Source organism: Halichoerus grypus, chromosome 10 (assembly GCF_964656455.1).
Source record: "Halichoerus grypus chromosome 10, mHalGry1.hap1.1, whole genome shotgun sequence".
Classification (NCBI taxonomy): Eukaryota; Metazoa; Chordata; class Mammalia; order Carnivora; family Phocidae; genus Halichoerus; species Halichoerus grypus.
The window spans coordinates 1811785-1824377 of NC_135721.1; the positions used below are offsets into that span (position 1 = coordinate 1811785).

The following is a 12593-nucleotide window of genomic DNA, read 5'->3' on the forward strand; positions in this document are numbered from 1 at the left end:
TGATAGAGTAAATCAGATTGCTCCCCCCCCCCAATGTGGGTGGGCCTCATCCAATCAGTTGAGGAACTGAATGGGAGAAAGAGAGGAACCCTCCCCTGAATACGAAAGAATTCTACAGCAAATGCCTCTAGACTTCATCTGTGACACGGGCTCTCCCTGGGCCTTCAGCCGGCTGGCCCAACCTGCACGTGGGACTTGCCAGCCTCCATAATTGCACGATCCAACTCCATATCTATGTCATTGGTTTTGTTTCTCTGGAGAACCTTTCTTCAATATATCATGCCTCTGTTCCCATTCACAGTGAGGGCTCAGGATGTTGGAATGCAGCCCTGAGATTGTCGTGAAGGAACTGTCGTCTCTCGGGACCTCCTGGCCAAGCAGACACGAGGCCACTGCCGCCCTGAAGGACAGAGTCCCATGTGGGCTGGACTCAAGGACAGAGGAGGGAGGGGCTCCTGGTTGTCCCCACACATGACCTAAACACCAAGGACATTATGCCCTCCAGGTCCCACCTGCTTTCTCTCTCTCAGTCTTTGGGGGGAGGAATTAAAATTTGAGGCCTTCAGCATTCTTAATCAGTTTGTTTAATTATCACATTAACACTTCCCACTTTTTATAAAAAATATTTTAGTTTTTATCATCTTTCGTGCCATTATTCCAATTAATTGTGTTGGGAAATACTGAGCCTGAGCTTCAAAGAATAAGGTGCTGCTTTTTGAAGTGGTGTTGTTTGATAATAGAGTCTTCTCAGATTTCAGCATCTGGAAACGGGTTGAAACATAAAATCTTATATGTTTACACATGCATCACAATAGAGAGTACATTGTGCATGTAAGCGAACAGATGTGACATGCATGTGTCACTGTATTTCTAGCTGACATCTGGAAATACCCATTGATATTTGTTATCATTTCTCTTTAACAACAATCATAAGATTGAGGTCTCACTGGGGTCTCCTTCAGAGGTCACTTGGCGTCATGGAGTGACGCTAGGAACCACTTAATGAACAAGCAAGCTGCCAGAGGTACAGCTCGGAGCACAGTGGCGGTTCCGACCTCACCTCGTGGCAGAACCTGGGGGGCCAACAGGCCAGGAGAGCATGGCCCGTGGGGTCTGCAGCTGAGGTGACTCAGTTGCCTTCAACAAGTGGCCACCACGGTGGCCCAGGCCCTGTCTCCAGGACAGCAGGATGACAGGGGCCGTGTGGGGGCCCCACGTGGCTGCCGTGAAGCTGCTCACGCTCCATAAGCCAACACAAAGTCACACCGTCTCACCTCATTGCAAGAGAGGCTGAGAAACATGGCCCAGTTGCGCCTGGAAGAACACACCATGAATTTTGGGGAGTGGCCAGAAATCTCTACCAGAGTTGCTCAGCCGAACCGGGGAGAGAGAAAACTCCCTGTAATCTAATCAGAGGTGGGCAGGGTATCTTCATGATGCAGAGGAGGACTTACTGAATACTCACACAGCCCCACGAGACACGTCGATCAACACGAGTATCCCGCCGGCGGTAACGTGGAGGCTGAGCAAGTGAATTTAGGGGCTCTACCACGCTTTGAGGTGTCACTGCAAACAATGATGACCCCAAAAGCTTCGGGTTGGAATCCATGCGCGTGCTCGTTCGGCATGGACAGGCGGCTCCGTGGCAGAGATGGAGAGCGGCCTTCCAGCAGCTCTTCTCGCCGCCGACAGCTGGAGAAGTGACCCCAGACCAGCAGCAAGCCCCTGTCCGAGGGCCGGACACACCGGGCAGCGTCAGGGCAGCGGCGCTCAGAGAGAGAGTCAGAGGCGGTGACGAGAAGGGAGGAAGGGGGGAAACGTGGGGTCAAGAACCTGGGTTTGAACCCCACTTCTGCCACTGCATTTCTTCCATCATTATCCACTCAACAAGCATCCGTGGTCAAACGGACACCACGGTGCTTCTGAAAGTCAAGTCGAGACCCCTGTTCTCTTGAGCTTCTGTTGCAGTGAGAAGACAGGGAGTAATAAAGCAAACAAGGGGAAGGTCAGGCTACCTGGTCTCACGGAGGACAGGCCGGGTTTGTGAGCATGCATAGTCTCTGCCAGCCCGCCATCCACTCTCCACGTCTGCGCTCCCTTCAGACGCCCAGCCCTCCCTCCCTCGGTCCGTGCGCACTGGCCCCAGGCCCTGGTGTTGGCCACTCAGAGCCCAGCATCCTTTCATCCGAGGAGCTCCGTTCCAGGACAATGCAGGCCACAGCCAGGCCAGCAGGACTCCCAGGGGGGACCTTTCCCTAGGATGCGGGGGTGGGGGGGGCTCTCTACACCATTTGCTAATCATGGGCAATGCGATCCTGAAGCTACGGACAGCCGCCGGTCCTCAGCACGTGGAGAGAACCCCCGTATCAGGAAGAGAGCAGGCAGGCGACGTGGGGACCAGCAGATGGGTCTCTCCGTGTGGCTACTCCTGACACCAGTCTCTCTCCCACTCCCCACTCATGGGAGCCAGCGAATTCCCATTTTCCTTTAAGCCACTTCGGGTTGTGGTTTTGTAATTTGTGAGCGAGAAGCTTCTAATATCTCAGCAAGGGAAGGAGGTGGGCAGAGAGTGGAGACAAACGAGAAGCTGTGGTCTCGGAAGGCCTCCGGGAATGACAGCCTCCGGGAGGGGACGTTCGCTCTGGGCCACGTGATGAGCTGGAAAGAGAAAATTCCAGGAAGGATCCCCAGCAGCAAGCCCAGGAGTTAGGAGAAAGCCTGGGGACCCGCAGAACAGCAAGGCGCCCAGCAGTGAGCAAGGAGCCGGGGAAGCAGGCAAGGCTCCCAGTTCATTCTGGGGCAGAGCAGTCACCCGGCAGGTGTCGGCCAACTGGTGACAGAGCTCACTTATGCCATGGAAGGGTCGTCATGACGAGCAGACACAGGAAAACTGCTTCCAAGCCTGGACAGCAGCCGAGCAAGGGCAGATGCCGCCTTGGGTTTGGACCGGGCGTGGAGGGGCGTCCTGGGGACGCAGAGTTGAAGGACTCTCCTGTCCCTTCTGCAAGACCCGTTTTTTTAAAAGTTGCCGGTCCTCAGTTTGTGCTGACTTCCTTCAGATGCTTTTGTTAGTTGCCATTGTTCTCCTTCAAGAATTTCACATCTAATTCCAAAAACAAAATAATAAATATGCACCAAAAGCTTTGCAGAACTGTATAATTAACCACTTCAGCAAGTGTTTTCCCTTTATAGATTTCTTAAAACTTTTCTGGGATTTTTTTAAGTTCTTTTGTAATAATAATAATAAATTTAAAAAGCTATTTTTAACCAAATGTAAACACTGGTCATTCTATTGGTTCGGAGAGAGTATTTTTAGACAAGTCACAGTGATTTACCCAGAGAAGCATCTCACTGGATGCTGAGACAAGACAGAGCCTGCTGGTGCGGATCCACACTTACTCCTTAAAAAGCGGCCACCTGCCTGGCCCGCGTGATCACCGCTCCCCTGAAACTCCCCCAGAAGTGACTAGCGCAAGTCTGTGCCTCCAAGGACCACGGGAGAAGCTATGGCAGGAAGCTAAGCGCCTTGGCAAAGCGCTACTTTCATAAAAGCCGTATCTGCTCATGGCAGAAAATTCAGGAAATACAGAAAAAAGCATAAAGAAGAAAATGCAAAATACCCATGACCCCCCAAACCCCAAAGTAACAGTAAGCCTTCTGAGTATCACCGCCTCTGACTCATGTGGGAGTGAAGGTGTCCTACTAATCCACCATCACGCTAAACGGGGTCACATTCGAATGTGTAGCCCACGTCTTCCGGGGTGGGGGACCAGCTCACGGCAGTGCCCCTGCTTGAGAGCCCTGACACCCCCCAACCAGGGACATGAGTCTCAAAGACACTCTGTGCCCGTGGCCCTGAGCGGGGCCACATCAGCTGCTGTCCCTGGGCAGCTCTTACTGGGGCCCTGCTGTGGCAGGAGCCTCCTTCGGCTACACCCGCGGAGCACCGAAGAAGGCCGGTCATAGGGAGAGCGGGACACGCAGACAGAAGGGAGGCAGAGGTGAGGGACGCCCAGCTGGGGGGCCATGGGTCCGACCGCCCTCCTGTTGCTTTCCCAGGTCTGGGCGCCCGCGTCGGCTGCCCCCGGGCCCCGTCTGTGCCAGTCCGAGTGTCCGACTCTCCACAGCCAGGGGAGGGTGGGAGCACAGGCTGGGGAGCGGCCAAGCGCAGTAAGGAGGCCTCGCACCTGCCGCCGACAACGTCCAGGTGCGGCCACTCCTCGAGGCTCCAGGTGTGGGAGCTCGATGCCTCCAGGAACCCCCGTGTGCACCTCCGTCACCTCCACCTTCCCGCCAGGGAAATCCGCGCGGCGGCCGGTCCCAGGGCCTGTCCCCTGAGCATTTCACTGCACCTCTAACAGCAACTCCGCCAACAGACACGGGGCTGGAAGGGACGGTCTGTGCGCTGGAATGTCCCCTTCCTCTCCCTCGTCTAGAGCTGGCTGCACTATCCACTATCCGCCCAGTCAGAAGCTTCCAGATGCATTACCACTCTGAGCCAGGCCCCATCCTAGACGCAGAAAGTGGAGATAAAGATGCCCCTCACCCCCGGGGAGCAGGGCCGAGGGGGAGGCAGGCTGGTGGATGCTTGCCGTGGCAGGAGGGCTGGGGCTGGGGCGGGAAGCAGGGGACCGAGGGGAGGGAGGCTCAGCCAGTTGAGCCCTGGACCCCGCTGCCCGGAAGGCCCGGCTGAGCATGTGTGTGCAGGCCCGTACCTCTTGGCCACGGGTCCCCCACATGCTGGGCAAGGAACGGCCACCACCCTACAGCCCCCGACAGCCCTTGGGGTGTTTCCCTCCCAAGTCCGTTGAGGGAGGTCTCTGGGCACACCCTTCCTGTCCCGGCCTGACCCCTCCTCCTTCAGCCTGGCCCGGATTCCCTCAGCGACAGCCCAGGGAGCCCCAAGGGACAAACCCCGTGCCCGCGTTGCTGTAAACAGCCCTCCTGCTTGAGTCTCTAAGAAATATGCTTAACATCATATTCCATTTTCTCGAAATTTCATGTTTACAAGGCTGTTTTGGCAAGAGCATAATGCAGGCTGACCAGGACCCAAGCCTGAAGCTCCGCTCTGATGCACCTTTAATGCTAACATCACCACGAGAACAGAGCCAGGGCGAACGGTCGTGCTGACTGTCGCATTTCTGGGGGGTTGGTGAGAGACGCAGACATTTCCTGGAGGGAAAGGAGCCCACACCCTCTGGGGCTGCCAGCTGCGCGGCTTCTATCCACAGCTGGGTCCTGGTTACCTCCGTCCAGCATCCAGCAGGGTATTTGTTCTTCAGCTCAGGCGTCACCTCTTCCGGGAAGCCTTCCTTGCCTTCTCTCTCCATCCTCTGTCAATGCAGGTGAACCCTTCTTTCTCGGAGCTACCATTATACCTTTTAAATATCTGCATTATTTCGCTTATAGTACCATGCAAAACTGAATCTGTTTCTATGTCTCCTTCTCATACTAAACTGTAACGTCCTCGAGGCTGGGAGCCAAATCTGACTTACCTTTGCAAACCCCGTGGCTAGAAGGGCGGATGGCACCTAGTCGGCCCCTGGGGTTGCAGTCTGGAGTTGACTGACACCTCCTCGTGATCACACCCCCACGTAATCTCCTTGCCTTTGGAATGGACCCAGTGGCTCTTTTCTAATAAACAGAACAGAGCAAAAAGCGATTAGCTGTCACTTCTGAGATTTGGGCACCAAGACCATGACTTTGGCCTTTCTCACTGGCCTCGGAGGCTCCTGGAGCCCTGGCCGTGGGGCATCCCGCCGCCGCCCCATGAGCAGCCTTCCGAGAGGCTCACACGGCAAAGGGCTGAGGACCCGAGGAGCAGCCAGCCAGCACACAGGCCCGCCCAGAGCCACGCGACGGAGCCCGGACCAGGGTCGTCCCTCAGCCCCGCCCGCGCCGGCTGCCACCCAGCTGACCACCCCGACCGGGACCCGCGGAGACCCTGGGAGGCAACCAGCCAAGCCACAGAAACTGGAGACGCGACATACTTTTCCTTTGAAACCACTAAGTTTGGGACTGATTTGTTACCCGGCACCAGGGGCTGACACAGTGCTGACCCGTTCGTTCCACCCCTGACGTGAGGACGCTGGATTCACTCGGCGCACACAGGGTGAGGGCGGGTGTTCAAGCCGACCGGACGCCAAGACCATCGAGACTGCAGGACACGAAGCATATAAAATATATATATAAAACAATAAAATCAGGCCCTAACCCCAGAGAGTTCGACCTGACGACAGGGAGCACAACGTGGGGTCAAGTGCGTTCAAGCCTGAGTCCTGCCTTGTAAGGGCGTCGAGACAGGGCGCTTACCTTCCCTTCAGAGGCTTCTGGAAAATCCAAACGTCAGCTGGCAGGGGGAACCACTCCAATATTTAAGAAGTACTTACTAACAACCACTCATTCACAGGCCCTCTGTTAGCAGCTGGGGACACAGAGACAAATACACACCGTCCGCCCTGCTCGAGGCTGCAAATGAACAGGAGGGCAGAGGCTCCGAGGGGTCCCTGAGGCCCAGAGTGATCAATAAACCCCACTTCCCGCTGTTTTGCCTGTTCGGGGCACAGGCTCCTAAGGAGTTACATGGGACGAAAATAATTAGTAAAATGAACTTCTGTGTGCGACGGTTTTTGATAAACGGAGGGTGAGAGACCGAAGCCATGTTACTAAGCACCTAACACTCTGAGGAGGTGCTGACAGGACACCTCATTGTCCTGGTGCTGCCTGCGGGGACGAGCGGAGTTTCAGGGGGACGTGTTTTCATGAACCTCAGGGCCAGGAGGGACACGGGGAACCACCAGCCAACCTCTCCCCTGAGACTGCGTCTGGGTGCTTCCCGGGAGAGCAGGACCCGGGCACGCGGGCTCCACAGCAGGACCACGAAATCCCGGCTCCGTTCCTCCTGCCTCTCTCCCTCGGGCCCGTCCGTGACCCCTCACACCCCTCCCTCGGGCCCGCCTGTGACCCCGCACGCCCCTCCCTCGGGCCCGTCCGTGACCCCGCACACCCCTCCCTCAGGCCCATCCGTGACCCCGCACACCCGTCCCTCGGGCCCGTCCGTGACCCCGCACACCTCCGGTCTCTGGGTAAAACAGCTTCTCTCACGTATTTGACGAATGCAAACACCAGAGGTGGACGAAGAGTGGCGGAAGCCTGTCTTAGGGGCTCTCGGTTGGTCTGCAGGAGGACTGGGCGCGGCCGAGATTCACCAGCCAGGTCACCCTGCTCTCGCAGTGTCCCCTCTAGTCGTGCAGCGAATGTGGCACCGAAGAAGATTCTGATGGTCTCGCCTCCAGGAGCAGGAGACCTATGGGACAGCGCCCTGCCCTCCACACCCGCAGAAGGACCGAGGGCCAGTCGGTACCCACATCAGAGCCAGGCCCAGGGGACTCGTGGACGGACACCTTCCCCACGATGGAGGCAAGCGACGACTCACCACGCAGGACCCAGCACGGTGCTGTTAGCGCAGTTGCACTGGTGTGGATTGCTAGCACGTCGCACACCTGCTCGAGGCTGGGAGGAGGGTGTGCACAGGGTCCCGGGGACCCCGGGGGAGCCACCCCCGTGACCTCAGGGAGCAAACACTCAGGCGATGCTGCCCCTCCTCCGAGCCCCAGGCCTCCTCCAGGACAGAGCATCAGGGGTGGGGGGAGACGGTGCTCAAGCCGACAGTGTGGCCGGAGGCCGCGGGGAGAGCAGGGAGCCGACGGTGGCCTACCCTGGGGCACGACACCGGAGCTTCCGTCCGCACCGCGGGAACACCGACGTCAGCGCCCCAGATGGTTCGCCCCTCCCGACCGACACAGTCAAGAACTGAACGGTGGCAACGGCCCGTCCACGTCCTCCGAGCTCTGGGTTCTGAGTCGCGAGAGGGCGGGACAGCCCGGACCGGACAGCACACGCAGGGGCTGCAGCTGTGCCCCCCTCGCCGGCCCGACGGAGCGGCTGTCACCTCGCCACCTGTGGGAAGAACGTCCTGGCTACACCGAGCGGGTCCCACGTCCTGCACGGCCCCAACAGGGCGCCTGGAACGCGAGACTCGCCAACACGACCTAAACCTTAGGTGGGGTTCAGGGGCTGTGACAGTGACCAGCCAGGACCCTAGGGACCTGAGACCCAGGCCCGCTCTCGCCCGAAACCAGGGCCTTCACTGCCTGCCTTTGAACCTTTGAACCTCTCTCTCTCCCAGTCCATGAAACAAAGTTGTTAGGATTCCAGTTTGACAAGGAGGAGCCCACATGCACTGATCTCGTCTCTTCCTCAAAACCCCACTGAAGCCACAAAGCACCAGCAATACAGCGTAAACCCATAAGAGAAGGGGGAAGGAGAGAGACACAGAATTTCGGAAAGATGCTCCCAGGGAGGCGCCTCAGCTGAGGGACAGAAGGGAGGAGCTCTAGGCCCGGGGCCAGAGACGCCAGCGCGCCCAGCCGCCTGCTCCCCAGGACGCAGCAGGTGGGAGGCTCAGGGACGGCGGGACGCAAGCGACTCTGGGAGGTCGCACCTGCCGTCTCCTGGTACCGCTCTCTCCGCGGGACCGTGTCCGTGAGCACAGACAGGTCCCTCCATCAAGGAACTTAGGCCCCACCTGGGGAAATTGGATACTAAACACACAAATACTTCCATAACCCAGAGTGAGGACCGCATAGGAGGAGCTGATGCGGAGTGGGGCTCAAACGGAGGACGCGGTGGGACGGGGCTTCAGGGTGGAGGCGGACACGCGGAGTCGACTGGAGCAGGCCAGACCCCGGCCCCAAGGACAGCATCTCAGTGTTTATTTTAGATCAGCGGTCAAGGAAGCCCTCTCTGTGAAGCGGACATTTAGGCCGAGGTGGGCGGCAGGAAGAAGGCAGCGTGCGGAAGTCAGGGCGGAGAGTGTTCCGGAAGCAGGAACGTGAAGCAGGCATGTGCCCCGTGTGCTCCGGGGGCCTGAAGGACGGCCCAACTGCGGGCGGATCACAACACATTTTTGCTGGATGAATAAATGACTTTCCAGGGTGAGGCCGGGCCGTGTGGCTTTGTAAATGTCACACCAAAGGGAGACGAGAAGAGGGATGATGGCCTCATCGTGCTCTAAGAAGGCCCCTCTGCTGCCGTGTGAGAACGGGGCTAGGCTCAGGGTGCCTACAGTGAACAGCCCGAGACAGCTCCAGCCGCCTCCTCGGGGAAAATACTTACCGATCGCATCAGGGTGGGTGACTCTTCAGGGTCAGACGCCACACCAGGAAGGACACTTGCGGGCAGGCTCCCTGTTCTGTGTTGCCCCACCCCGGCCCCCTCTGACCCGGGACCCTCACTCTGCCCTCGATTCAGGGCCGGCACAAGCAGCATTCCGGACAGCCAGAAGGAACATCATGGAACGAGGAGTTTGGAGGACAGTCACCCAGGGTTACATGACAGTGGCTTAGATTCCTGTGGTGGGGGTGGCGGTTGAGGGGGAGGTGGGTTTGGGAGGCATTCCGGAGGGAAGTCAGCAGATCCCCCTGGAACATGGGCAGTGAGGCAGGGAAGCATCTCAGAAAACACGGCATTTTGGCTTCAGAAACCAGAGAGATGAGGAGCCATTTGCCAAGATGGAGGACAGGCAGTTGGGTGGGAAATGCAAATTCTGTCCTGGTCATAAGGACTTTGGAACGTCTGTTAGAGCCCACGTGGATGCCAAGTAAGGGGAGGGGAGTTGGGCTGGGAGGATGGAGCAGGGTGTCCAGGGGACGAGCTGCTGAGGAAGGGGTGCTAGGGACAGGGCTCAGGGACATCAGTGTCCAGGGTCGAGCAGAGGAGAAACCAACAGGAGGGTTAGGGATCCCGGGGTGGAGGGGGCCAAAAAGGACCAGCCAGCGCCTCAGTGAGGACACAGCTCCAAGGCCCCCAGCACTCCAGAAGATGCCTGATGGAGACAACAAGGAGCTTCCCCCTGATGTCCATCACAACCCAACTGGAAGACGCCCCAGTCCTCCCTCTGACACACACCCAGCCATGTAGAAGCGCACTGTGTGCCTGGCAATGCCCCTCCCCGTCCCGGGGAGCTCGCCAGGGAAGCCGGAGAGGGACGCTGCGCTTGGCTCCCGGTCTCGCATGGAAGGATGAGCCCCGAGCACCCTCTGCCCTGTCCTGGACTCACACTGGAGAAACTGGTGAGGCTATTTGGGAACAATAATCAGGCAGATGGGCTCAGCTCCACCCCTTTCCTCGTGGGAGCCAGGCGTCCATGGGCAGGGTTCCCACTCCCGGGCTGCCCCACATAGGTGAGGCCTGTGGCCCTTTGAGGTGGTGGGCAAGCCGGCGTCATCCGTGGTCTTCCTGGAAGCCCCTTTGGCAATACGCCCAATTCCAAATCCTCCAATTTGGCTGCTACCAGAGATAAAGGTAGTGTTTATGTCTATAATCATTTTCTTACTTGGTTTTTCAGCATGTTTAGAATCTAAACGGGGAAGAAAGTTACTATATATTTATTGGGAACTCCCTTAAAATGCCAACAGAAGTAACAGGACCATCATATAAGGACCTGTCCAACCATAATGTTTATCAAATGAACTAATAATGTACAAAGCTTCTCGTTAGAGTTGTTCTGACCAAGAATGGGAAGTACAGTGAATGCACCTAAACTACAGAGAAGCCGGGATGGATATAGGACATCCTTGCACCACCAACCCTTTGAAAACAATCAGTTGTACGAGACCATTTGAAGGGATTTCCACAAATTATTTTTCAGTGCGAAATAAGAGATCAAAACTATGTATTCGTGCCGCTTTTGCATAAATAACTCAAGAAAACATGTTGTGTGCACGTGTATATGAGATGGGAGAAAATCATGAAGAGACAGATCGGATCCTGTCCTCGGGCTTACGGCTCCGGGAGCGCACGCCGATCTCACATGTTGTGTTTTGTGATGGATGGAGAGTCAAAAGCCATCACTCAGAGTAGATAAATCAAGGAACAGAGACAAAAGTATATTTAGAGATATAAAAGTAAACACCAGGAGAAACACGCAAATAAAAACATGGCAGTGACAAGTAGAAGGGAGGGAGGAAAATATCGTTAAATTACGCTGTATTTCTTTCCTTGCTGACACACTCGGTCAGAGCAGTGGAGGATGTGTATTTCCTACTGCGATACATTTAGGACCAGCTCCTGAAAGAGGCCTCAAACGTATCAGAATGCAGTTCAACAGTGGCGCAACCAGTCACTCGGTAAACGGACAAAGGATCTGGATAGACATCCTTCCAAAGAAGACAGACATGTGCCAGGTGAGCAGAAGAAGAGACGCTCTCTGTCACCGGCCTGCGAGGCCGCACCTCCCTCCCTGGGGTTCTAACCAGAAGACGGGGGACGGTGAGCGTTGGCAAGGGATCCAAACACCACACGCTGCTGGTGGGAACATAAAATCGTGCAGCTGCTTTGGAAAACCGCCTGGTGGTTCTTCAGATGGTTAAACATGGATTCCCACATGACCCAGCAAGTCCAACCTCGGCACGCACCCGGGAGAGGCAGCATCATCCTCGTTAGTAACGGACGTCATCCGAGACGCGTCCCCACCACCTCTGCTGGCCCAAGCGCCTGACACTCGCAGAAACAGACCGACAGACACTCGCCCACCAGAAACCAAGCCTGAGGAGCAATTCCTGTGAAAATCTTGGAGGAATCGTCACCAACAAAAAAGCAGATGGAGTTTTAAGAAAAACCAACCCAGGCTTTGGGCTTCAGATTATCACAAACTCAGGTGCATTTTTATGAAACAGCCCGAAACTATCAAGTAGGATGAACCCTCCCTCAAAATTAGGAGGAACGAGCGCAGCATGCAGGCAGAGCATGCAGGGCCCCACTGACTGAGCCTGATGGGACCCCAGGCCCCCAGGAGAGCTCCGCTCCCAGGGCCGCCCCCACCAGGGAGGCTCACCCAGGACGCTGACTGGTGGGCGAGCGGTTTCAGCTGCATATTAAACGTAACTTTCTAAGAATAAAGCTGTCCTCCAGGGAAGGGGCCACCTCACAACCAATCCGCTACCAGCCTCGAGCAGAAGTGGGGTGTCCTTTCAGAAACACTGCAGAGTGAGTCCTGGGTTGACAGGGAGGGACGCAGGGTGACTGTCCCGACCTTGAGCCTCCGTGTCTCCAGATCACCAGGTTTCACCTCTTGACTCGACATCTCATGTCCTAGACTTTTCTTTTCCCTCAAGAAGCTGGTGTTTCATCCCTGGAGGCACATCCTGCATGGGGGACACTCATGTGACCCCTGGTGACAACTTTCTGGGTTACCTTGAGCCCGAGGCATGAGTAGGACACCCCAGAAAGCACACAGCTGCTGGGGCCGGCCAGGTCGGAGGGGAGAACGGCACAGGGCTGTGCCCCACGCTCAGACATGGCGTGGCCCGGAGGCACCTGCCAGTGTCCAAGCTGCCATCACAGGAAAGAGGGAAAATCATTTTTCTGTGGATCCCAAATGCGTGGAATTAGAAACCTGGAGGACGCATGAAAGCTTATCTGGGAATCAGCAGAGGCAGGCTCTGTGGCGTGAAGACTGTTCAATCATGGGCCGCCCCCGGGGGACGGCCGGGCTCCCCACTGGGTTTATCAGCCGGGAGAGGCCAGTGCGG

General features: G+C 56.8%; 1 long non-coding RNA gene across 4 annotated transcripts in view; it reads right to left on the bottom strand.

Moving 5' to 3' along the window:
• Positions 1–517: 517 nt before the first annotated feature.
• Positions 518–12593, bottom strand: part of LOC118524088 (uncharacterized) — a 34413-nt gene continuing 22337 nt past the window's right edge. For 3 of the 4 annotated variants that reach the window (XR_013441560.1, XR_004911425.2, XR_004911420.2), the window contains 2 exons: positions 5496–5634; positions 518–3103 (listed from right to left, as the gene is read on the bottom strand). This is a non-coding gene — a long non-coding RNA (uncharacterized LOC118524088). Of the gene's footprint in view, positions 3104–5495; positions 5635–6059; positions 6425–7072; positions 7328–12593 lie in introns of those variants that run through there. The other variant, XR_004911423.2, reaches the window with a different exon arrangement.